Source organism: Syngnathus scovelli, chromosome 15 (assembly GCF_024217435.2).
Source record: "Syngnathus scovelli strain Florida chromosome 15, RoL_Ssco_1.2, whole genome shotgun sequence".
In the NCBI taxonomy this organism is placed as follows: domain Eukaryota; kingdom Metazoa; phylum Chordata; class Actinopteri; order Syngnathiformes; family Syngnathidae; genus Syngnathus; species Syngnathus scovelli.
This window is the reverse complement of record NC_090861.1, coordinates 12,750,563-12,772,661: the sequence shown is the minus strand read 5'-3', so window position 1 is coordinate 12,772,661 and position 22,099 is coordinate 12,750,563. Positions and strand designations below refer to the sequence as shown.

The following is a 22,099-nucleotide window of genomic DNA, read 5'->3' as shown; positions in this document are numbered from 1 at the left end:
TTCCCACCTGCCTCTCGTTACCTGTCGTGTATAAAAGTCCTGTCTGCCCCTCTCTCCCTGTCGGATCATTGGTTTTGGTTTTGGTTGCTGTCGTTCGGTGTTGGCGTGCTGTCTTGGTGCCGTCGTGTCCTGCTGTCTTCTTGTTTCACGTCCTGGTCAGTCAAGTTATTGTTTAGGTCATGTCAGTTTACCGAGTCTGTATTTTGAGTTGCTTCGGTGGACCCTGGTCCGGGCTGCACTTGGTCGTCCTGCTCCATGCTCCACACCCGACCGTGACATATTTTCCTCTTTCAATTTGATGATACACTAGACATGAATACCTGTTTAGATTTGAAATCTTATCCATTAGGCCAGATAGCCATACAGGAAATTCTGACAAGTGATAGCAGTGCAATGATTTTTGAGCATATACAGTAAATCTACAGCCTAGATTCAAGTGGAGTTAACTGACTGGATCAGAAGATTAAGGGGTTCAAGTCCCTTCGTTGTCAATTTAATGAATGTCAAGAGGAAAGTAGTGGATAATGTGTCTAACATTAAATAATAGTTTTTATTTTGTTTCTGCATTACCCAATACATCTCCTTCACATTGTGACACATTCTCCCATTATCTGTCTGTGTTAGGTAGAGAAAAAGATTTTAAAGGAAAGGTAAGTATTGTTGTGTTGTGTTTTGTTGTATTGTGTGTTGTCATTACCGTATTTTCTGGACTATAAGTCACGTTTCTTTTCATAGTTTGGGTGGGGGGGCGACTTATACTGAGGAGCAACTTATACGTGATTTTTTGTCACAAATTTTCAAAATAAAAAAAAAACGAAAAATGGATAAACGAACCGTGATGTAGCAAGGGATTACTGTAGTTTGAACTGCAAGTGACATCAGCGGCGCGGCGGTTGTTTACTTAAAGGACAAAGGATTCGATCACGGGATGACGAAGATGACGAAGGGCCCCATGTACTACCGGCATCTTTAGTGGCTTTGCTTGTAAGTGACACAGAGGACGGAGAGTTTTTTTTTCCCAATGATCATCACACACACATCTGGGTGTGGTGAGATTTGTCCTCTGCATTCAACCCATCCCCGTGTGATTTTGATCCATCCCCTGGGGGAGAGGGGAGCAGTGAGCAGCAGCGGTGCCGCGCTCGGGAATCATTTGGTGATCTAACACCCAATTCCACCCCTTAATGTTGAGTGCCAAGCAGGGAGGCAATTGGTCCCATTTTTATAGGTATGACCCGGCCGGGGTTTGAACCCACAACCTTCCAGTCTCAGGGCGGACACTCTACCACTAGTTTGAAGGATTTAATGATTTGGAGTGACACAGAAGGTTTGAAAAACTATTATATGTTTCACGCACACCCGGTCCTATTCTATGGAGCTCTCTTCGACCTCTGTGGCTGGAAGTGCCACCTCCAGGGATGGAAGTCCACGCTGCCACACGCCTGGAAGTCGATGCCGGTGCTTGGGGCTGTGTGGCGGTGAACTGTTTATGTTATTGTTATTTGATATATTTGTCATTTTCAAAACTTGTTCAGGAAAAAAAATATTATTCAGTGGTAATGTTGGACGTTTTCAATAAATACAAATTCATACAGTTTTAGGGTTCTCAGGTTAAAAAAGGCAATGCATGCACGGGGGCCCCCAGGGCTGCGTGCTTAGTCCATTGCTCTTCACCCTGCTGACGCATGACTGCACTGCGACCTACAGCGACAACCGCATAGTGAAGTTTGCTGACGACACGACTCTGGTGGGTCTCATCACGAAGGGCGACGAGACTCGGTACAGGTCGGAAGTTGACCTTCTGACCATGTGGTGCAGGGACAACAACCTCCTGCTGAACGTCAATAAGACCAAGGAAATCGTTGTTGACTTCCGGAAGGGTCACACAACACACCTGCCGCTGATCATCGACGGTGCTGTGGTGGAGTGGGTGAGCTGCACCAAGTTCCTGGGGGTGCACATCAGTGAGGACCTCTCCTGGTCCGCAAACACCTCGTCACTGGCAAAGAAAGCTCAGCGCCGCCTGTACTTCCTGCGGAAGCTCAGGCGTGCATGTGCTCCTCAGGCAGTCCTGTCTACATTCTACCGTGGCACCATTGAGAGCGTCCTCACCAGTTGCATCGCTGTCTGGGGTGGTAACTGCACTGAACAGAACTTGAAGGCCCTGCAGCGCATAGTGAATACGGCTGGTAAGATTATTGGTGCTTCGCTCCCCTCCCTGAAGGACATTTACACCTCCCATCTCGCCCGCAAGGCAACCTCGATTGCCAGAGATGTGAGTCACCCGGCTCACTCTTTGTTTGACCTTCTGCCCTCTGGGAAGAGGTATAGGAGCCTGCGCTCCCGCACCACCAGACTCGCCAACAGCTTCTTTCTCCAGGCTGTTAGGGCCCTGAACTCGCTACCCCCTTCTGCGTAGCGTGCGGCACTGTTGCGCTATTTTCTGGAATGTCTGCTGTACGCACACTTGCTCCTTTTTTTGCTCCTCTTATTTATTTATTTATTTGTTGTGTTATTTATTCATTATTTATTCAGCACGCTTTTGTTATACTTGTTTACTTGTTTGTCTGTTGTGGGCCATGTCTTGTCACCATGGGATAGGGGGGAACGAAATTTCGGTTTCTTTGTATGTCTTCGGCATGTGGACAAATTGACAATAAAGCTGACTTTGACTTTGACTTTGACTTAAACAGTTCTACGAATCCTGTTTCATCCACTGAGTGTGTATGTGTGCCACACGTTTTTAGCAATTAAGCCCGTGACTGAAAATGCCGTGTGCGGTAAAGACGTCGGCCCATGATCAAGAAGGTGGTTCACCCCATGTGAGGCTCAGCCATTGCACTACGGTTGTGCTGACCTCTGCAAATTCCCCTACTGTGTGAATCTTGACTCTATTATTTCTGGTAGTGGGGGACTGTGTTCGCGCTCTCCTCTGGTCTTTCTGATGAAAACAAAAATTAAGCGCAGTAGTATGCACATGGAGTTTAAGTCTGCGATGCTGTGACACACTGAACGCTTTTGATTATGTAATTAACTGTACTCTGGAACTGTGTGTCAGGGTTCTCCAGATTATTCTTATCGTATGATTATGTTGGAATGCAGCCTGTAATAAATAACCTAGCTAGATTAGTTTTATGCTTATGTTGGAATGCAACCTGTGATAAATCACCTAGCGTGTCCCATCCTACACAAAGTCGTAAAACACCCCTTGCTATGTTTTGACTAGAGGTCAAGGGCTTTCTCTATTCAGTCCACTCTTACCCCCACCCTGTTTCTCTTAATAAAAATGCTCTTGCAGGAGGCGAGAGTCAGACCTCCATTCGAACATCGCTGTACGCACAGCGACGAATGGACTCTCCACCTGCAGGTGTCTAAAGGGACTTACTCGTCTCCCGTGTGGTTCTTGCAAAATAAGTTGGACTGAGCGAATCTCTAACACTGTGCATTTGCTCGTTAAACTGTATTCACCAAATTAGCAAATGCAAAATAATATGTAATTACCACGTTCCTGACTCGTCATATGATATGAACGTATCAAAACCTTTTTGTCGGCTGTAGGTCTGTCTTTTTAAGAATGCGCCCGATTGTTGTTCCTCATACATCACAAGTATGGATTTCTAGAAAACAACTTTTACTTTCTAAAGTAAAATGACAGAAATATTTTCTAATGTCAAATATCAAACGCCACCAACGCAGTGGAGGTGAATTACACTCCAAACCATGCCAGCAACGTCAAAAGCCTCAATTATTTGCGACACAAGGGAGACATAGAGCATTTCCGAAGTTTGAAAAATCATTTGAGAAATTACGATCGTATTTTGTTTCCCGATTTGTGTTGAATAAAGTTATGAAATTACAAATTTTCAAATAAAACACAGGGATGGGATCATTTCCCGTTCTCTCAGACCAAAAGTACACGTACCAAGACATACAACTGTTTTTACCATCAATAATCAAAATAGACGCCCAATATAATTGAAAGAACGAGCGCCATCAGTGTTCGATCAGATACCTACAATCCTGTGCGCCAACAATGTTTAAAGTAAGTGAGACATTAATGAACACAAAATACTCGTTTAAACATTCTATTTTGCTTGAGTCCTTGTAAGTATAGTAAATCCATCAACTTCTATTGTTTGTATTAGAAGGAATGGTTGCTGCAATTTGAGTGTGAGACCGCCTGTGAATTTAGTGAGACCAGCAGTGGGGTGGCCCGTTTTGACTCAGATTTTCAGATCACTCGTTTCTCTTCAGATCGAATAAATCTTTCGCCTTTTACTAAAGATTTCTGTGGAGAGGAACAATAAAGAGTATACCATTTCCGTGGAGAGGAACAATAAGAGTATATCTCAATTTGTTGATGCTCTGCGAAAGAATATCAATATTGCAACGGATAGCCGCCTATATCATACTCCGTGCAACAATCATACGTTCACATAATTTATACCGGCACGTGTGAACATGTTCACATAAACAGAGAAATTATGCCGAGTGCAGACAGACAATCACGTTTAAAACCTCGTTTATCATCCATCCATTTATCCATCCTATTCCGCTTATCCGGGTTGGGTCGAGGGGGAGACAGCTTTAGGAGGGACTCCCAGGCTTCCCTCTCACTTCATCCAACTCAACCCGGGGAATCCCAAGGCGTTCCCAGGCCAGCCGAGAGACATAGTCTTTCCAGCACGTCCTGGATCGCCCGCGAGGTCTCCTACCGGTGGGACATGTCCGGAACACTTCCAAAGGGAGGCGTCCAGGAGGCATCCTGATGAGATGCCTGAGCCACCTCATCTGGCTCCTCTCACCGTAGAAGAGCAGCGGCTCTACTCCGAGTCCCTCCCGGATGACCAAGCTTCTCAAGGGAGAGCCCGGACACCCTGCAGAGGAAACTCATTTCGGCCGCTTGTATTCTGGATCTCGTTCTTTCGGTCACGACCCAAAGCTCGTGACCATAGTTGAGGGTAGGAGCGTAGATCGACCGGTAAATTGAGAGCTTTGCCTTTTTTCTCAGCTCTCTCTTCACCACGACGGATTAGTACAGAGTTCGCATTACTGCCGACGCTGCACCAAACCGCCTGTTGATCTCGCGCTCCATCCTGCTCTCACTCGTGAACAAGACCCAAAGATACTTGAACTCCTCCACTTGGGGCAGGATGTCATCCCCGATTCGGAGAGGGCATCCCACCCTTTTCCGACCGAGGACCATGGCCTCGGATTTGGAGGTGCTGACCCTCATCCCGACCGCTTCACACTCGGCTGCGAACCACCCCAGTGAGAGCTGGAGATCACGGCTTGAAGAAGCCAACAGCACCACATCATCTGCAAAAAGCAGAGACGCAATGCTGAGGTCCCAGAACCGGACCCCCTCAATGCCTCGGCTGCGCCTAGAAATTCTGTCCATAAAAATTATGAACAGAATCGGTGACAAAGGGCAGCCTTGGCAGAGTCCAGCCCTCACTGGGAAATAATCTGACTTACTGCCAGAAATGCGGACCAAACTCTGGTATTGGTGATACAGGGACCAAACCGCCCTTATCAGTTGGCTCAGCACCCCGTACTCCCGAAGCACCCTCCACAAAACTTCCCGAAGGACACGATTGAACCCCTTCTCCAAGTCCACAAAACACATGTGGACAGGTTGGGCGAACTCCCATGCCCCCTCGAGGATCCTGCCCAGGGTGTAGAGCTGGTCCACTGTTCCATGGCCAGGACAAAAGCCACACTGCTCCTCCTTAATCCGAGGTTCGACCTCCCGACAGACCATCATCTCCAGCACCCCTGAATAGACCTTACCAGGGAGGCTGAGGAGTGTGATTCCCCTATAGTTGGAACACAACCTCCGGTCTCCCGTCTTAAAGAGGGGAACCACCACCCCAGTCTGCCAATCCAGAGGCACCGTCCCCGATGTCCACGCAATGCTGTAGAGGCGTGTCAGCCATGATAGTCCCACAACATCCAGAGCCTTTAAAAACTCTGGGCGGATCTCATCCACCCCCGGGGCCATGCCCCAGAGGACTTTTTTGATTACCTCAGTGAGTTCGACCCCAGAGATTGGAGAGTCCACCTCAGAGTCTCCAGGCCCTGTTTCCACAATGGAAGGCGTGTCGGTGGAATTGAGGAGGTCTTCAAAGTACTCTCCCCACCGACTCACGACGTCCCGTGTCGAGGTCAGCAGCACGTCATCTCCAGTGTAAACAGTGTTGACGGTGCACTGGTTCCCCCTCCTGAGACGCCGGATGGTGGACCAGAATTTCCTCGAAGCCATCCGGAAGTCATTCTCCATGGCCTCGCCAAACTCCTCCCACGCCCAGCTCGGGCTCCTTTTCAGTCAGAGAGGCGATATTCCATGTCCCAAGAGTCAGTTTCTGCAGCCAGGGATCGGTCCGCCAAGGTCCCTGCCTTTTTCCGCCGCCCATTTTGCACTGCACCCGACCCCTTTGGCCCCTCCGGCAGGTGGTGAGCCCATGGGAAGGGGGACCCATGTTTCCTTTTCGGGCTGTGCCCAGCCGGGCCCCGTGGGCGAAGGCCTGGCCACCAGACGCTCGCCTTCGAGCCCCACCTCCACGCCTGGCTCCAGATGTGGGGCCCGGTGACCCGCGTCCGGGCGAGGGAAAACAAAATCCATTTATGTTTTTCTTCATAAGGGGCTTGTGAGAGCCGTGCTTTGTCTGGCCCTTCACCTAGGATCCGTTTGCCATGGATGACCCTACCAGGGGCATGAAGCCCCAGACAAGATGGCTGCTAGGATCATTGGGGCGTGCAAACCCCTCCTCCACGGTAAAGTGATGACTAACGAAGGGGCTTCGTTTATCAATGCAGTTTAACTTCTGGTGGGACCCATTTGAATTGGCACATGCCAGTCTATTGTAATTTGGCAAAAAATATTGTTTTTAAATAAAAAACAATAACCAACCCTGTCAATTGCACAAGCACTCCTCTTTACTGTTCACAAGCACAATCACAAGTACAAGTCGTCTTCATCCATAAGCACATGAGTCTTTCCTTGTTAAAACACAGCAGCCCTACAAAAAATGTTCCATCAACCTTTAGTGTCTTAATAGACAATGATGGTATTTATTTAAATATTGAAACAAAATATCTACCTCCTTCAATGTTACACGTGAATGCACATACAGAGAGAAGTTTTATTCATTTTGATAAGGCTACATGAAGCAAAATATAAAGGTGAATACACACTGTTTTCGTGCACCATTTTAGCCCAATTCCATCATTTCCTTGTCTGTCTGTGCCTCCTTACCAGCAAATTTCTGGAAGTCCACATGGCGTCTTTGATGGCAGCAAAAGTGAGCCACTGCTTTGTAAAGTCTTCTTGCTTGATTTTCAACGGGCTCACCCCATAGAGTACAAGGTTCAAGATTCAAGATTCAAGAGTTTTTTATTCGCCATGTTTGAGCGTGCCAAACAAGGAATTTGACTTCGGTAAATCACAGCCTCTGTTCAACATTTAGGTGACTAACAACAACATGTGAAAAATGAAAGATATTCTCAAACATCCCCTGATCTTAAACTGATCTTAAACTCCCAAGAGGGCAAGGAAAAACTCATAACTCCAGCTAGGGGAAATGAGAAACCTTGAGAAGAGACCACAGATGGGAGGGTCCCTCTTCGAGGATGACCAGGCTGCAATGGATGCAGAGAGGACACATAGTACAAACAGTGTAAACAAAAAAGGTGTGGAAAGCGGGATGTTATTGCACAGTAATGACTCTGAGACTCTAAGAGTGGTGTGAGTTCATCAGAGCGACAGCCTGGGGGAAGAAGCTGTCTCTGTGTCTGCTGGTTTTAGTGTACAGAGCTCTATAACGGCGTCCGGAGGGGAGTAGTTCAAACAGGCTGCAACCTGGGTGCGAAGGGTCTGTTGAGATGTTGATGTCTGCATTCAACACTTCCCTTGCCGGGAACTGCAGGTCGCCCACAGGTATACGGCAGCCATGAACTACCTGAGCAGGTGCCACACTGACTCCTGGGCGCCACAGCCAGGTCGGGGGCACGTTGAGAGCGCTGATATGCCCCGGGAGTGCATAACGGACCTGACTGGGAGGCCATCATGGGCCACCATCCACGACAGGTCCCAACAAGTTTGTTTCGAGAGGGCGGGGTGGTTGACGTTGTGCCAAACTGTTGTGGGCTCGCCGAATGCGGGTCCGAGCACTGGACAAACCACTTCCCGCTGTACGACAGAGATCATAGATCTGTGACTTGTTAAAATGTCACTATTTTCTTGCTCTAATTTAAAGTTCTTCAAAAACTTTTTGGTGAAGAAATAAGAAGGTGGCGCGTTAAAAGACACAGGAATTCATTGGTCGATGGGTATTAGCTTTAGTTTCCGGAGGTATGTGTCACGTCTCGCCCTGCTCCACTATGTGTCTGTCTTGGTTTCTGTCTGTGTGCTCGCCCCTCCCCTCCTGTGTGCCCATGATCAGTGTGATTGTTCCCACCTGCCTCTCGTTACCTGTCGTGTATAAAAGTCCTGTCTGCCCCTCTCTCCCTGTCGGATCATTGGTTTTGGTCATTGGTTTTGGTCATTGGTTTTGGTTCCTGTCGTTCGGTGTGTCGTCCTGTCTTGGTGCCGTCATGTCCTGCTGTCTTCTTGTTCCACGTCCCGGTCAGTCAGTCAAGTTATTGTTTAAGTCATGTCAGTTTACCGAGTCTGTATTTTGAGTTGCTTCAATAAACCCTGGTCCGAGCTGCACTTGGTCGTCCTGCTCCATGCTCCACCACCCGACCGTGACAGTATGAGCCCATCCAGAATCGTGTCATTGCTTGGCTTTTCGATGCATTTGGTGTAACGAGCGCGCTTCGCAGGTGCAGGGCAACATATCTGCTTCCGAGGAAGAGTTTTAAGTTCGGGACTCCTTCTCCTCTGTTTTTTTTTCTTTTTCTTCATGGTGTCCCTCTTCAGTCCCTCTGACTTGGATTTCCAGGTGAAGTAAAAAATGGCTCGGTCCAATTCTAAAAGCAACTTACTTGCTGGGATGAAAACAGAACTGATTAGTAAAAGCAAGGGTAAAATCACCACTTTTATGGTTAAAATTCTCTCTTCTACGGTCAGCTCTCTTAATCCCCCAAACCCAAGAACAGATACTACACTTTATCTTAGCCAAAAGGCAGAGAAGCGATGGAGTATGCGAGTGAGGGACTCGCTTACAGGCTTCCCCGTCTACCCATTCTCACCAACGGTTTGTTAGAATAGGCCTCTTTGGCACATGTGATTAGCTAGGGAGCTTGAGCTATGCCATTATATCGCTGTAACACTTCTCTTGCTTTATTAGCTTTCTCTACTCTATGAAACCCTTTGCACATATGTAGAAGTCGCTCTCGGTTAAGATGACAAGGTCACACATTATCACACAGGCTAGGCAGTCGCCTCCTTGCAGGAAGGCGGCCAGAGTAGTATAAGAGCAGGAACCTTGGCGCTGGGAGAGGAACCTTCTTCTGCATCTCGCAGAAAGGGCTCCACAGCTGTGCATCAATCATTTTGGCATACATTAAATAGTTAAACTGTGAAGGCTTTCTCTTGGTAATTACTGTTAGCATATCGAGCATTAAAGATAAAGAACTGGGAACAAACCTAACAGGTTACAGTACGGAACAGAGTGCTGCTCTAATGGGCACTAAAAAATCGGCAAACTTGTCTGATGACTTATTTGTTCACTCTTCTTCATCCGCAGTAATGCATGTAGTAGTTCACGAGGCATATATGTGTCCCCTTTGACCAGTCTCTATCCAAATACACAGTGTAGATACCTATTAAAATGGTAGACCCGATGAACATGAAAGGCAAATGAGAATTTGCCAAGAACTTTCCAGGGTCATCATATGTACAACGGCTGCGCCAAAAGGAGTCAGGCCAGAAGAATAGAGCGGAACTAACACAAGATTTGAACGCACGCCTTAGTAGAGACTGAGAGCCTAAATCCAGCGCTTCAGCGACACTACCTACCAACTGCAGTTTCAACATTGAATTTTGTTGACATTTCTAATAAAATGTGAAAGTGGATAAAAAGTTGGTTTCTCCACCAGCATCCAGGTTAGTGCTGCCCGACTGAGCTTTGTTCATAATGTAATGAGTGACAGTCAGAATCCAGTTACGAGTTGGAACCGAATGCTTGTTAGCCGATTAGAGGACTTGATGAATTGCTAGCACTGAGCAGCAGAGTGGCGCAGCGGGAGCGTGCTGGGCCCATAACCCAGAGGTGGATAGATCAAAACCATCCTCTGCTGTTTGTCTGGTTTGGACCTTCTTTCAAGTCATGCTTTTGAGAAAAAATGTCGTGCGCATTATCTTTTCCACACGTTGGTTGTGCTGCACCTGGAGGCAGGGCTCGAAGGCGAGCGTCTGGTGGCCGGGCCTTCGCCCATGGGGCCCGGCCGGGCACAACCCGAAAAGGAAACTTTGGTCCCCCTTCCCATGGGCTCACCACCTGTGCGAGGGGCCAAAGGGGTCGAGTGCAGTGTGAGCTGGGCGGTGGCCAAAGGCAGGGACCTTGGCGGTCTGATCCCCGGCTGCAGAAGCTAGCTCTTGGGACATGGAATATCACCTCTCTGGCTGGAAAGGAGCCCGAGCTGGTGTGCGAGGCAGAACAATTCTGACTAGATATAGTCGGACTAGCCTCCACGCACAGTTTGGGTTCCGGTAGAAGCCCTCTCGAGAGGGGCTAGACTCTCTTCCACTCTGGAGTTGCCCACGGTGAGATGTGTCGAGCAGATGTGGTGGGTATACTTATTGCCCCCCCGGCTGGGCGTCTGCACATTGGGGTTCACCCCGGTGAACGAGAGGGTAGCTTCCCTCCGCCTTCAGGTGGGGGGACGGGTCCTGACTGTTGTTTGTGTCTATGCCCACCCTTCTTGGAGTCCCTGGAGGAAGTGCTGGAGAGCGCTCCTTCTGGGGACTCCATCGTTCTACTGGGTGACTTCAATGCTCACGTGGGCAATGGCACCAGGACTTTGTAGTTGTGTCATCAGATTTGCGGCCGCATGTTTTGGACACTCGGGAGAAAAGAGGGGCGGAGCTGTCAACTGATCACCACCTGTTGGTGGGTTGGCTCCGATGGTGGGGGAAGATGCTGGTCCGACCTGGAAGACCCAAACACTCTGTGAGGGTCTGCTGGGAACGTCTGGCAGAATCTCCTGTCAGGAAGAGCTTCAACTCCCACCTCCGGCAGAGCTTTTCCCACGTCCCGGGGGAGGCGGGGGTCATTGAATTTATATAACTCGACCTCTACGTTTTAAGCTTGATGAGCCAAAATATCAGATCTTGCTCTTGTTTCCTACCGTTTTAGCCTATTTGTTTTATCCAAATCTGTTCAATCTCTGATTATAATCTGTAGCCCTACGTATTTTTCAAATTTTTATTTATTTATTTATCAAATCTCCTCAGTTCTGTCAAACTCAGTGCACAATGAACCTCCCTTCCACTTTGAACCAAGCTTCACCAAATTTGGGAACGCCGTAGCAAGGAGTGCGATTTGGTTGTCGGACACTCCAAGTCCATATCTTTTTGCCGCACTTCACCCTCTCAAGTTGGTGTTCTTTTGTTGTTGCTTCAGAGCGACCCCATCCATCACTCTTGAATGAGTCCATTGTTCAAATGAGTCAATTTTCATCATTGTGAGTTCCTCCGCTTTTCACTGTCTTTTCTCGTCCCCGAGGATGTTGTCTGTCCTCCGGAGTGTACTTGTCCTCCTCCAAGCACAACAGCAGTCTTTTCTTGTCCTTCGCCAAAGGTCAAAGGTGCTTCAGAGCCAGGCACCATTTTGTAGTTGTTCACGGCTGCAGGCGAAGTCTCGGATTGGGTTTCATGGACTCTGACACTGAGAATGACAGGCTGGGACATCAAACTTGTAAGACTATTTCCAAATGTAGCTGCTTCCATCAATTTGCTGGTAACGTTTATTTACCAAACTTCAAATTCTCCTAATAACAGCGGTCTCGGTTTTATATCGTAAATCCTGCAACTCATCCTATTTTTGAGCTACATTTTATCTATAGTTCCAATTTAATCGGACAGTATGTTGTCTTCAGTATCATTATTGAAAATCAACTCATCGAGGTCTGCTTTCCACATCAAGCCCTGATCTGTATGTCTTGACCTCTCACATGTTATTGTCATGCTTGCTCAAAAATGTTACTTAGAGTATGGTGCTGTGAATTCTCAATCTCCCCAATGAAATTGGATCCCACCTCGTAGTTCTTATCGTTCTCATGTTCCTGTTAGCCTGCAATTATCCAAATCAAAAATGTTTTCTTTTAACTGTCTTTCTTTTGAACCTCTAAATCTCTCGTGTTGCTAACCTATCTACACCAGAACAAAAAAATTACCACAATATAACACCAAATGTATTCGAAAATTCATTGTCATAACGTGTTGTATTATTACTATCTTCCACTATCTGTCCTACTCACTCCCCCCTTTTTGAGGCTTGGCAACGCCCATGCCTCACACCTTGACAAACTTTTTGGGAGAATGCGTTCTTTACTACATACGATTCCATCATCATTTAAGTTGACTTTCTTTCCAAAACGCTTCTCAATTTCTCAGTTCACACATCTTCTGCATGTGTTACTGGTTCTCCAGTTTTTTTTTCTTCTAGTTAATTATCAATCCAAAAGCTATGTGTTTCTTTCTAACATTCAACCTGCTCAAAATCACTCTTTCATCGAAGTCGCTCTACTAATTTTCTATAGTAGTCGCCAACGACTTCAACCATTCAACCTGTAATTTCTTTTCATTCAGGCTATCATTCATCAATGTTCATTTGCATCTCACACGCAGTCTCCAAAAAGGAGTCTTTCTATCACATTGGTCCCAATTCATCCAAGCTCACCACACAACATTCATATATCATTTTCAACTCAGGTTTCCTGGTAGAACAATCCACCAATTCAAAAAAACTTAACTAAAACAAACAATTGGCAAATTAATCTGAATTTCTTTTCTTTGTTTTTAAATTTGAAGAACTCAATCTCTCAGATTTAGCTTGCATTTAAAAGTTTGCATAATCTTATAACACAACCAATCAATTATTCCTATTAAATGTAGCATTGCAAAATCTTAAATTCACAATTTAGCTTCTCCCAATTCCTGAAAGCATGTTCTGTTGTTTTGTTAACTCCGAATTTCTCATGAGGGCTTGACACTAACATGCACTAGTGTGGATTAGTTTCTGTTCGCAAACAGATTTCTCTCTTTTTCTTTCATATTTATCTGTAAGGGAACGGACAGTACAGCCAAGTGCGTAGCGACGGGCTTTATTGGAGAAGGGGATGATGGGAACAGCGGGCGCTGGAGCGGCGATCGGGCTGGAGAGGACAAACGATTCTGCGGGGGTTCCAAGTAGTCAAGCGAGTCCGTAGCTTCGGGACTGATGAGCAAGGCAGCATCAAGGGACAGACTGACACTCAGGTCTGCGCTGGCGGCGCTGATATAGTGCTGTCCATGAGCCCGTGGCAGGTGACGGCGATTCCATTGACAGGGGGGCGTGGTCCTGTCGCCGGTGGCACCAGCACGTGACAGAACCCCCCCCACAAGGGACGGCTCCCGACGTCCCCAGGAACCAAAAACAAAACAACAAAAAAAAACAAAAAAGGAAGGCAATTCCCCGGGCGACCAGGTGGGGGGGTCAGCACACCGCCGAAACGTCCGACACCTCGCCAGACGCAGGATCGACGGACGCGGGAGCAGAAGACCCCGGTACCGGCGGGCAAGACCTCCCCTCGTCCCTCCTCGGACGCCCGCGCCGAGGACCCGGTTGGTCCGGATGGCAGCGATGGAACTCCGTGATGAGCGAACGGTCGAGTATCCAGCGGCTCGGAACCCAGGAGCGGTGCGCGTCGTCATAACCCTCCCAGTCCACGAGGTATTGGAGACCACGACCGCGCCGCCGCGATCGGAGCAGGGAGCGGACAGCGTAAGCCGGGCCCCCCTCAACGAGCTGGGGCGGCGGCGGCGGAACGGGCGCCGGCGCCAACGCGCTCTCATGGATGGGCCGCACACGGGACACGTGGAACGTGGGGTGAACCTTCATGGACTCTGGAAGGAGAAGACGGACTGCGGCCGGGCCAATCACCTTCTGAATAGGGAACGGTCCAACAAAGCGGGGCGCCAGTTTGCGGGATCCTGCTCGCAGCGGCAAATCCCGCGTCGAGAGCCACACACGCTGCCCCACTCTGTACTCCGGAGCCGGTGTCCGGTGCTTGTTCGCCTGGCGGGCGTAGCCTGAAACAGAGCGGAGAAGAGTGACCCGGGCCCTCGCCCAGGCGCGATGACAACGGCGGACACAAGCCTGGGCCGACGGGCACGCCGCACCACGCTCCTGGTGGGCGAACAAGGGTGGCTGGTACCCGAAGACGCAGTGGAAAGGCGAAAGTCCAGTAGCCGAGCTGGGGAGGGAATTGTGAGCGTACTCTACCCAGGGAAGCTGTTGGACCCACCCGCGCTGGTCCCCGGCGGCCATGCATCGGAGAGACCTGCCCAGTTCCTGGTTCAGGCGCTCCGCTTGACCGTTGGACTGAGGGTGAAACCCCGAGGAGAGGCTGGCCGTGGCGCCGAGGAGTCGGCAGAACTCCGTCCAGAAGGTGGAAGCGAATTGAGGTCCTCGGTCTGACACGATGTCTTGTGGGAGACCGTGGTGGCGAAACACCTCCCGCACCATGATGGACGCCGTCTGCTTCGCAGATGGGAGCTTAGGCAGAGGGATGAAATGCGTCATTTTGCTAAAACGGTCCACCACCGTGAGGACCACCGTGTTTCCCTCAGAGGGGGGGAGGCCCGTGACAAAGTCGATCGACAGGTGAGACCAGGGACGCTGGGGGACCGGCAAGGGTTGAAGCAGCCCGGCCGGAGGACGAGTAGACGTCTTGTAGCGGTTACAAATTGAGCAGGCTCTGACGTAATCGCTGGTGTCCACTTGCCAGGTGGGCCACCAGAAACGCTGTGCTACCACGTACCTCGTGCGTGCCGCGCCGGGATGACAGGCCAGGCGTGAGTCGTGCGCCCATTGCAGCACGGACGACCGCAGACCTTCAGGGACGAACAGGCGACCCTCCGGGCAGTTGCTGGGGCCGGGTTGATCGCGTGATGCGGCTTCCACTTGGTGTTCGATCTCCCATGTAAGAGCCGCCACCCGAACTGAGCTCGGGAGGATAGTGGGAGGCGGACCCTGTCCCTCCTCCCCCCCAGGAAACAAACGCGACAGGGCGTCCGCCTTCGCGTTACGGGAACCCGGTCTATAGGAAAGAGAGAACTCAAACCGGTCAAAGAACAGAGCCCACCGTGCTTGTCTTGCGTTCAGCCTCTTGGCCGATCGCAGATACTCCAAGTTGCGGTGGTCGGTCCAGACGATGAACGGAGTGGTGGCGCCCTCCAGCCAATGCCGCCACTCCTCCAAGGCCAACTTGACGGCGAGGAGCTCCCGATTCCCGATGTCATAGTTTCGTTCCGAGGCCGACAGACGGCGAGAAAAGAAGGCGCACGGGTGGAGGCGATCGTCTTGGCGGCTACGTTGAGACAGCACCGCCCCGACACCCACGTTCGAGGCGTCCACCTCTACCACGAACTGTCTGTCGGGATCGGGAACCCTGAGGATGGGAGCGGATGTGAACCTCCTCTTAAGCTCCTGAAATGCCCGTTCTGCCCGTTCCGTCCATTTGTACGGGGAGGCGGGGCTGGTAAGGGAGGTGAGGGGCGCGGCCACTGTGCTGTATCCACGGATAAAACGGCGATAAAAGTTCGCGAACCCTAAGAACTGTTGCAGTCGCTTGCGTGTTTCGGGAACAGGCCATGACGTGACCGCTTGCACCTTCCCAGGGTCCATCTCGATGGATCCCTCACGCACCACATAGCCGAGGAATTTGACAGAGGAGGCGTGGAACTCGCACTTCTCCGCCTTCACGTAGAGCGAATTCTCAAGGAGACGGCGCAGCACCGCCCGTACATGCTTGATGTGCTCAGGGAGCGAGCGGGAGAAAATGAGGATGTCGTCTAAATAAACGAACACAAATTTGTCCAGCATGTCTCGTAGCACGTCGTTAATCAGTGACTGGAAAACCGCTGGGGCGTTGGTGAGCCCAAACGGAACCACCAAGTACTCGTAGTGTCCGCTCGGGGTGTTGAAAGCCGTCTTCCACTCGTCTCCCTCCCGGATGCGGATCAGGTGGTAGGCGTTGCGAAGATCCAGCTTGGTGAAAATGGTGGCTCCCTGAAGGCTCTCGAAGGCGGAAGACAGAAGAGGCAGAGGGTATCGGTTCTTCACAGTGATCTCGTTTAGTCCCCGGTAGTCGATACACGGGCGTAGCGTGCCCTCCTTCTTCTTCACGAAGAAGAACCCCGCTCCCGCAGGTGAAGAGGACGGTCGTATGATACCGGCTGCCAGGGACTCCCGGATGTATTCCTCCATAGCCCGGCGCTCAGGAGCGGACAGGGAGTAGACGCGTCCTTTGGGAGGGAAGGTGCCGGGTAACAGCTCGATAGCGCAGTCGTAGGACCGGTGTGGAGGAAGAGAAGTGGCCCTGGCTTTACTAAAAACCTCCTTGAGCTCGTGATAAAACGCTGGGACATTGGGGATGTCGGGACTGTACCTCGGCGGGGCTCTGCTGAGTGGGCTGGTGGCCGCCTTCAGGCACGCCTGATGGCAGCGTTCGCTCCACTGCCGAACAACCCCCACCTCCCAGTCCAGCACCGGGTTGTGCTGCCGCAACCAAGGGTGCCCCAGTATGAGCTGCTGTCCTGGGAGGGAGAGAAGAAAAAACTGGATGGTCTCGTGGTGATTGCCCGAGAGCAGTAACTTAATTGGTTCCGTCACGAAAGCCACCTCGCCGATCAGACGGCCATCAATGGCACGTGCGGGAATAGACGGGCTCAGAGGGAGGAAGCCGACACCCCACTTGCGTGCCAGGCTAATGTCCATGATGTTCCCCTCCGCGCCGGAATCCACCAAGGCCGCCACGTTCTGGTCGCCCGCCGCGAGCTGGACGCGTGCCTGTAGCGTGAGCGTGCTGGGGCTGGGAGAGCCGGTGCTGGTCGAGCTCACGCGGATCCCCCGACGCCGCGTGAGCTCCGGCCTCTTTAACGGGCACCCCTCTACCCGATGGCCCCCCTCCCCACAGTAAAAACACAAGCCCAGTGAGGGGCGTCGACGGTGCTCCTCCGAGGGAACCCGAGCCCCTCCCAGATCCATGGGCTCGGCGGGTGGTGTGGTTGGCGGGTCCCCAGCAGACGGAGGAATGTGACCACACGGGTTTCGCGGGGACCTCCTCTCCCGATCGCGCCGCCGCGTCTGGATCCGCCGGTCTACTCGGGCCGCCAAGTCCATCGCGCCCCTCAGGGTTCGCGGGCGATCGTACGCAACCAGTCCATCTTTCATGTACTCGGCGAGTCCGTTTAGGAAGGTGCTAACGAGCGCCGGCGTGTTCCATCCGCTGCTGCCGGCCAACGTCTGGAACTTAAGGGCGTACTCTGCGACCGATCGGCTACCTTGACGCAGCGTCGCCAGTTCCTCGGCGGCGTCCTCGGCGGCGGATCCCAGGTCGAACAGGCGGAGCAATTCCTCCGCGAAGGCGTCGAAGGAATCGCAAGCCGGGGCCATCCTTTCATATTCGGCCAGGCCCCACAGCCGCGCCTCGCCCGTGAGGTGGGTTAGGACGAACCCGACCTTGGCTGATTCCGACGAAAACGTGATCGGCTGGAGGCTGAACATTATGCGGCAGTTCGTCACGAATGCCCTCACGTGCTTGGGATCGCCGTTAAACTTCTCGATGTTGCCAAGGCGGGGCTCCGGGACGTCCACGAGCGTCCTGGCCTCGGCAGACGAGCGGTGCGGGGGTACCGTGACAGCCGGGGACGCAGCCACCGACAGTCTCTGGAGGGCTTGGGCCATCTCCTGCTGCTGTAGCTGTTGCTGCTGACCAACCTTGATCAGGTGCCGGATGTCGGCAGACAGGCTGCTGACGGCGGTCTCGGCTCGCTCCAGTCGACTGAATGCCGTCTCGTCGTTCGCTGGCTGCATAGCGTTGGTCAGTCTGTACTGTAAGGGAACGGACAGTACAGCCAAGTGCGTAGCGACGGGCTTTATTGGAGAAGGGGATGATGGGAACAGCGGGCGCTGGAGCGGCGATCGGGCTGGAGAGGACAAACGATTCTGCGGGGGTTCCAAGTAGTCAAGCGAGTCCGTAGCTTCGGGACTGATGAGCAAGGCAGCATCAAGGGACAGACTGACACTCAGGTCTGCGCTGGCGGCGCTGATATAGTGCTGTCCATGAGCCCGTGGCAGGTGACGGCGATTCCATTGACAGGGGGGCGTGGTCCTGTCGCCGGTGGCACCAGCACGTGACATTATCTGTCAAAATTGTTTCTGTTCTGCCGTGTAAATTGAATAGACCACAGTCTAGCAAATTTTTTTATACTAAAACTTTAGCCAATGTTCATCATTTTAACATATACGCACACACATGCACAGCTCTCGCATGTAAAAGGTAGTTCCCAGCACCAATGATTCGTCACAGGCTGGCCATTTCCTGTGGTCGATCATGAGCTGGTCCCTCCCATGCACACGAGGACAGCACATTCTACTTTTATTTATTTATCTTCTAGAAGCAAGTTGCATTTCTTTACCACTTGATTTGCATATTTTAACTTCAGTGTAACACAATTTGATCCCTATTCATTTGTAATTGGGCCTACAAACAGCATTGTCATACTTCTTGTGTGGACAGGGGCTCTAACAATCTAAAACGATTTTTGATAACCTGACAATGACATGTTTTGCTGTCATATGGGAGAGGTTTCAGATCTTTTAAATTTCGATACATGATTTGCATAGGACCGGAAACTCCTCTTGCCCCTTGCTTGAGCCGCGGCTTGAGCTGCGGCCTTGCACCTGCTCACAGGGGCCTTATTGTCTCCTGGTCTGACAAACACTTGTGACCGCATCAGTTTTCATCTTTCTAGCTTTTGTCTCTTGAATTCGTTCTCATCTCTTTGTGAAGATTTCAACCACACTCTAGCACTTCTACCACTTCAGCATGTATTCCATACAATTAAGAAATCTACTTGCCATGAACTTCTCGTTTTAAAGAAGAGCAGAGCAAGAGATTTACCGTTCTTTTTTCCCATCTTAATTTCAGTAGTTTAAGGTTTTACATTTTTTTTTCAATTTTTTTTCTTTGAGGATCCTCAATGCAGGTTTAAATTGACCTTTCGACAGATTACTAGCCTGTTTTATTGCCGTGGATCAACGCTAGAACTGCTTCTTAGTCAATTTATCCTACCAGTCACACACTCAATCACGCAAGTTATCCCTGCCTACGCGAAGTCCTCCTTTTTAAAAAAAAAGGAGCTGCTTCATCCAGTGAGGGGACTCTACAACACCCCCCACCTTCCCTGGGAACTAAAGACAAAAGTCCTTGTCCCCAGCCCTGCCAACGCGAAGTCCTCCTTTTTTTTTAAAAAAAAGGAGCTGCTTCATCCAGTGAGGGGACTCTACAACACCCCCCACCTTCCCTGGGAACTAAAGACAAAAGTCCTTGTCCCCAGCCCTGCCAACGCGAGGTTGTACTCCCTAGAACAGTGGTCGTCAAATAATGATTCACGGAGGTACTGAGATTTTAAAACAGTTTGAGAACCACTGCTCCAAAAGAGACACCTCATCCAGAGGGGGACTCTACAACACCCCCTCCTTCCACAAAACTTATTCCTGTGCACTTCTTCCTTTTTACGCGTTTCACAAGCAACAACACAATCACACAACTTCAGGCCTTTAACTTACTTGTCCCCTGGTTCGTTGCACTGCCGGGTCCCGTCAATCCACCTCTGTCAGACAAAGGCAGACCTAAGATGCTGGCCCAGCAAAGAATTCTCTTCCCAGGACTTTCTCTTCCAGGTCCTCCTAATGGACGCTGGCTTGTCGACAATGCAGCACGTCCTCCTTCGCCGGTCAGATGGTGGGTATGAGGATCCCGGGTTTCGGCACCAAAATGTTAGAGATTTGCTCACTCCAACTTATTTTGCAAGAACCACACAGGAGACAAGGCAAGTTCTTTTAGACACCTGCAGGTGGAGAGATCACTCGCTTCAGGAATGAAATCTGCCCTCCTTCCTGCACGTGGATATTTATTAAGAGAAACAGAGTGGGGGTATGGGTAGGCTGGCTAAAGCCCTTGTCCTCTAGTCTAAACATGTCAGGGGATGTTTTACGACCTTGAGATAAGGAGGACAAGGTAAGGTATTTATTACCTGTTGCATTCCAACATAATCCTACGATAAAGATAACCTGGAAAACCCTAACACTAGTGCTGTGTTGCATTGGTGTGTGCATGAGGAGGCGGAGCTTCGCTACCGCCAGCTGACGCAAGAATATCAAGCGCTGCAACGAGCCTACGCGCTTCTCGCCCAGACCAGCGGAGGGGACTACGACGCCGAGAAGGAGATCAAGGTGGCGCCCCTTCCCGCAACCCCCGGCCGGGTCGCAGCCTCCCCGTTCTCACCCAGCCTCGGGTGTTCTCTGGTCTGAAAGGAGGAGGAGGAGCCTCCCTCCTCCTCCTTTCAGACCAGAGAAAAGCTGATGGTAGAAATGGGTCACTATCAAAGCAGAGTAGCAGATCTGGAGTCAGCGCTGAAGCAACAAGGACAGGTAAGCTCATCAATGAGCACACCTTTTTCTCAGACAAAATAGCTACATTCTTCAGTCACTCATTCGTCTGGCATTACTGGACCAACCCCCCCCTGAACGTGGCTGGGAAAATGCGGAGAAAAGCAAATGTCATTTTCCAGTCAAACAAAGAATTTGTGGATGAAAATGACACAACATTCCAAAGCTGTCCACGCGTTTGTCTCTTCTAGAATGTCAAGTGGGTGGAGGAGAAGCAGCTGCTGCGTCAGAGCAATCAGCAGTTGGCCGAAAAGGTGACGGAAAGAAAGGCGCTGGGCGGAGTCGCTTGGCGTCACACCCGTCGGGAAGCCCCGCAGATGAGGTCTGACTGTCTTTTCAGGTCAGGCGGATGGAGGCGGAAGAAGCGCGTCTGAAAGAGCACATCCAGGATATCCGAGACCAAAACGAACTGCTTGAGTTCCGCATCCTGGAGCTGGAGGTGGGAAGACTCGCACAAGCGTGTTGAGGCCAGAGATGTGACAGACGGACGGACGGACGGATGCATGCCTCTGCCTTTCAGGAGAGGGAATGGCGCTCCCCCGTCTTGAAGTTTCTGCAAGTCCGTTTCCCAGACAGCCTCAGCCCTTTGCAGATCTACTGCGAGGCCGAGGGCGTGAGCGTACGTAAGGCGTCCCTCGCAACCCTAACCTTAACCCGAGGTCCCAGAACACCTTACATTGCTCCTTGCGCCTTTCCCCCGGACATCGTCATCAGTGATCTGATGAAGAAGCTGGACATCCTGGGCGATAACGCCGTAAGTGTATGTCGAACTCCTTATGTTCGCACTCCACGAGACTCGGCGGCTCAAATGTGACTTTTGGAAGGCTTTGCGCTGAAAGAAGCTTGTTGACGCTGTGCCTTTGGGCTCTTGCAGAATCTCACCAACGAGGAGCAGGTGGTCGTGATTCACGCCAGGACCCTTCTCACCCTAGCCGAGAAGGTAACGGGCACGTCCACGCACGCTCTCGCATTCTGCTTATGTGACAGCAGCCTTTCCTCAGTGGTTAGAATACATCAAAGTGACCAAGTCAGCACTTCAACAGTAGATGTTGGACATTGAAAGTGAGAAGGTAGACAGACACGCGACATCAGCCAAGGGGAACTCCGGCAATGTGCCCCAACAATTCTGACCTTGAGCTGTGCTAGGATATGTTCTGTAAGCAGAAGGGCTACCTGGATGAAGAGTTGGACTTCAGGAAGCGTTCCATGGACCAGGCTCATAAGGTAAGCCGCCCTCAAATCTCCCGCCGGACCACTGATGGACGAGGATTGCGGCCCAGAGGATCCTGGAGCTGGAGGCCATATTGTACGAGGCGCTACCGCAGCGGGACTGGCCCGCCACGGACGGCGAAAAAGCCAGCCACGCTGGCGTGAATGAAGTGCTGACGGCGGATCAGAGAGAAGAGCTTAGAAGCGCGGTGGACCAATGGAAG

At 50.9% G+C, this 22,099-nt stretch overlaps 3 pseudogenes; 2 read left to right on the top strand and 1 right to left on the bottom strand.

The window, feature by feature from the left end:
- Nucleotides 1-2,782: 2,782 nt before the first annotated feature.
- Nucleotides 2,783-2,934, top strand: LOC125982835 (U1 spliceosomal RNA; annotated as a pseudogene).
- Nucleotides 2,935-4,236: 1,302 nt separating this feature from the next.
- Nucleotides 4,237-4,321, top strand: LOC125982846 (U5 spliceosomal RNA; annotated as a pseudogene).
- A 4,612-nt stretch (nt 4,322-8,933) lies between these two features.
- Nucleotides 8,934-9,141, bottom strand: LOC125982842 (U2 spliceosomal RNA; annotated as a pseudogene).
- Nucleotides 9,142-22,099: the final 12,958 nt, after the last annotated feature.